This window comes from Callorhinus ursinus, unplaced genomic scaffold (genome assembly GCF_003265705.2).
Source record: "Callorhinus ursinus isolate GAN/ISIS: 27379988/994484 unplaced genomic scaffold, GSC_fseal_2.0 scaffold15, whole genome shotgun sequence".
Classification (NCBI taxonomy): domain Eukaryota; kingdom Metazoa; phylum Chordata; class Mammalia; order Carnivora; family Otariidae; genus Callorhinus; species Callorhinus ursinus.
The window spans coordinates 33,510,351-33,514,978 of NW_027397077.1; the positions used below are offsets into that span (position 1 = coordinate 33,510,351).

Here is a 4,628-nt window from a genome sequence, read left to right on the forward strand (position 1 = left end):
TAAATCAGTCAGCCAGAGATAACGCTGAGTGGAGGCTGAACACCAACCCGGCTCTGCAGTTCACTTATGCTTTTGTTCTGCCCAGAGGCAAGAAGCAGTTTGCTTTTTTGGATGAGGTAGAGGAGAAGCAGGCCAGAAGAGAGAGCAGCCGGTGTTTTTAGAGGCAAGAAGAAATCTGGTCAAAGAAATACACTGCCAAGTTGATGCCAGTTGTAAAATTTAGACTAACAGAGTTCTGGAAGCTAACTCGAGTCTTCAAAACACGGAACCAAAGTTTAAGAGGCCCTTGAAAACATATGTTTTTCATTATCACATATAAAATTAATAGAGACGGGATATTGGCCACAAAAGAACAGCATTTACACCTGCTACACCAATGTTTCTCTTCCACAGGTAGGTAGAGCTCTGGAAGCTGGCCTGACAGATTTAAATGAGAAAGGAAGATAATCTTTCCTCTAAAAATGTGCATCCTTCAAATCACAGGAAAGGGAGTCCAAGAAAGAGCAAGTTGCAGCCCTTGAACCTGAAGGCAGAGAAAAATGGAAAGGTAATATGGAGAGAGAAGCTCTCTGAAAAGTTCTGCATTTTGCCTGTCTGAGAAGGAAAAATCCCTCTTTCTTGAGCAGTCAACCCAGCACTAAAATCATGTTCATTTATTCGGAATAAATGAAGGAGCAAGAAAACCATATTCAAAACACTTTGTAGAAGGCATCTTGCTCTCAAACCTAAGACTATATTTTACAGTAAACTTTCCTTCCCTTCCTTTCTTCTTTTTTTCCTCTTCATTCCTAAGTGAGTTCTCCTTGGTTTGTGGGAAGACTCATGCAGTAACAAAAGGCCCACCTGTCATGCTGGAGACTGAGAACATATCAGGTCTATTGGAATTCTGGCCTGAGGAATGCCCATCATCTGTGCGAACATCTGATCACTTTATCCTGACATTCTGGGCAATCCTTGTATTTCTAATCTACATGACCCCCACACTGCATCTTCACAGCACTGTGTAATTAATACCTTTAAACAAATCTTTCTTCACTACCCTGCCCTCACAATTTCCTAAATAACTTCTGGCTTATTCCTCAATCTTAGCTGAATTAGTATACCCTAAAAACAAAGTCATATGGAGAGGACAGAAACAATTACTGAGAACATACTCAAGAATAAGAGAGAACAGAGAAGGGGCAACCCTATCCTATTTTATTACTGGATACGATTCATAATATCACAGCATGAATGCACTGTTAAAAAAAAAAAAACCTAAATGCAAATGATTTATAAAATTGCATTCCTGAGGCAATTTGGTTCTTTCCCCTAATTGGATTTTGCTTTATTTGTATAGAGTGGAGGTACTTTGCTGTTATATTTCGATTTTATCTGTTATGGCAAATATAAAGAGGGATGCATTCTGTATGATACTATAATGGTAGATACATGTCACCATAAATTTGTCTAAACCCATAGAATGTACAACACCAAGAGTAAACCCTAGGGTAAACTATGGTCTATGGGTGATTATGATGTGTCAGTATAGGTTCATCAGTTGTAACTAAGGTTCCACTGTGATGCTGGCTATTGATAGTGGGGGAAGCTATACATATGTGGACGAAGGGGGTATAAAGGAAATCTCTGTACCTTATGCTTAATTTTGCTGTGAACCTAAATCTCCTTTAAAAAATAAAATCTATAAAAAAAAAAGAAAAAGGGAAGGGGTGGGATGCAGCAGTGAGAGTGAGTCCCATTTGGAATGTTCTATGCATTCTCTGGAATGTCCTCTGCTTCGTTTGACCTACTCAAATCCCTCCGTCACTCAATACCCAACACAACATTATCAGGGACCTTCCCCATGATTCTCACCCACAGGCTTTGGTGTACTCCTACTCATGGATTCACTGTACTCCTTGTCCTGGTGCTAATGGACAGGGTCTCTGATTACCTTGTGTGAGGCAAAGAGAGGTCTGAGGGAGAACACCCCTGACCAAGAATCTCTGGGTGAGATCTGAGTCCTAGTTCATCTCTAGCACAAACTGGGTTGAGATTTTAAGTAAATCACTTAGCCCACTAACTGTTTCCTTCTGACAAGGGAAAAGATCAGAGTAGATGAAAGTTTGCCAAGATGTTTTAGTTGTTCCTCAAGAAACACTGTTACGTTGGCCTTTTTAATGATTTTTTTAAAAGATTTTATTTATTTATTTGAGAGCAAGCAAGCAAGAAACAGCGTGAGAGGGGAGAGGGTCAGAGGAAGAAGCAGGCTCTCCGCTGAGCCGGGAGCCCGATGTGGAACTCGATCCCAGGACTCCGGGATCATGACCTGAGCTGAAGGCAGTCGCTTAACCAACTGAGCCACCCAGGTGCCCTACATTGGCCTTTTTAAAGCAGGAACATCTCAAGAACATTTATACATTAAAACAAAGAATTAATCTTCATGAGCAATTTATAGCATGTAGCCTTTCCTAAGCTTACTGGACCATGCAGCATCTTATAGGACTGAGACCCAGTAGAAAACTCTGAAAAATATTGAACCCTCTTTCTGGAGTGTCTCATAGTCCTGATAGAGGAAGTGGCTACTTTTGTGTTGTCAGTTAACCCATGCCTTTCTTTTTTTTTACTATAAATCATGCAATAATATATCTTATTATATATGGGATTTTAAATTATTTCCTCATTCTCTCCATATACAAACAAAAAATAAGTATATTGTTTAACATATTGGAACTTGCAAACCTCATTACTGCCTAGAGGAGGATAAATTATTCCTAAGGCATGCTTAGCCAAGAGGCCAATTCATCTGCTAACCTCCAGGAACATGGGGATGAAAATAGTAGACAGACGATTCCCCATCAAACTTTCCTTCACTGCCATTCAGTAACTTCTTCAAGCCCGGATCAACAGCACATTTCTTGCCAAAAATCATAAAATGTCCCAAGAAAAACCTTTTATCATCATCACCTTCTGCTACAGAAACCTGAAAAACATTTTTCTGAACTATCACCAGAAAATGTGTTGGTGTGCAAAGGGAAATATCATGAAAAGCAAGATTCTAGTCACTCATGAAAATGAAGTAGGCTGGGATTGTCTTGCGGATAATCTTCCCAAAGGTCACATTGTTTTCAGGCTGGACAACCTGAGCCTTGCAATCTCATCTGCCATCATAGCTACCCTCCTGTGCGGTGGCTTGGGGAGAAGCCTCATGTTTTACTTTATAATTTTTTTCATGTAGTTGTGTCTTGTCTTTCCAACTGGATCATGAGGCATTTATCATGTGTGTCTTTGTGTTTTCACAAATGGGAAAATGGGAGCACAGTAATGCTTGTAGAAACTGTTCTTGCTTCTTGTTTCTGCATCTGTATTATTGTTATTATCCACCTACCTATCCCCCTAAATATCAAACCCATCTCTCATCTTCACCTATATAAATCCTACACATGATCTAATATCCACTTCAAACGGTGCCTTTTTGACGAAGTATTTTCCAATCTAAATTCCAAAGCTTGTGCCTTCATTGTGACATCTGCCATATCTCATTTTCCCTGTCAATATCTGTACAATTTTCTTGTTTCTCAGCTAAACTATACACTCCTTGGAGACAGAGAGAGTATCTTACTCATCTGTATTCTCACATTCTACTTGTTGAATTTGTTGAGATGAATTGAGCACCTGAGTCTGTACCATGTGCTGCTGTGTAACAAACCACCCCCAGAACAGTGCTCAGTACAACTACCATTTCTTTAGCTTATGAAATTTGGCTCAGCTATTTGGACCAGGATCAGCTGGGGAAGTTCTTCTAGTGCCTGGGGGGCTCATTCATGCAATTGCAGTCAACTGCTGGTCAGGTAGGCAACTGTGCTCCTAGGGATGGCAAACTGTTGGCTGGGGTAATGTGGGTAATGAGGCCACGTGTCTCTCATTTTCCAGCTAGCCAACCAGGGCTTATTCATTTGACAGCTATCAGGTATTAATTAGGGTTCTGAGGCAACCAATGGAGTGCGTCAGACTCCTTGAGCCCTAGACTTGGAATTGTCATAAGGTCACTCTGCCACATTCTATTGCCCAAAGAAAGTCACAAGCCAGCCTAGGTTCAAGGGGTAGAAAAATGGACTCTACCTCAGTGGGAGAAGCTGCAAAGTCATCATATGAAAGCAATGCATAACGGGAATTACAACTACTGTGCCATCTACCACAGAGTGTCCCCTTTCTGCAAGTCTAAACCTGCTGCACATACTCCCTTGACTTGCACAGGCACTACCTCTCACATTCTCCTCTCTCATGAGGCACCAAGTTAAACACATTTCCCAAAGTCCAGGTTGCTGCTGAAAATACGTACTATGCATGGAAATTGGAGAAATGGGAACAATCATTAGTCCTCTAGAATCTATCATCTAGCTGAACACATACTTGAAATGTCTAATTCATCACTTTTTGTTTTGTTCCATCACATGTGACTTAGAATTAGGGAATCATAAACTATTAAATCCAAGAATAAACTTTAAGGTCATCTAGTCCAGGGGTGTAAACTGAAATGCCACCAGGGACCAAATAAGGTAAATGACTAAAACTCAATTTAAACCAAGACAGATTGGGGAGGACTGTGAGAGACTGGTAGGCAACCATCTCAACTAAAGACATTAAAA

General features: G+C 40.5%; 1 pseudogene; it reads right to left on the minus strand.

The window, feature by feature from the left end:
- Positions 1–2,764: 2,764 nt before the first annotated feature.
- Positions 2,765–3,147, minus strand: LOC112833567 (adenosine 5'-monophosphoramidase HINT1 pseudogene; annotated as a pseudogene).
- Between the last annotated feature and the right edge of the window lie 1,481 nt (positions 3,148–4,628).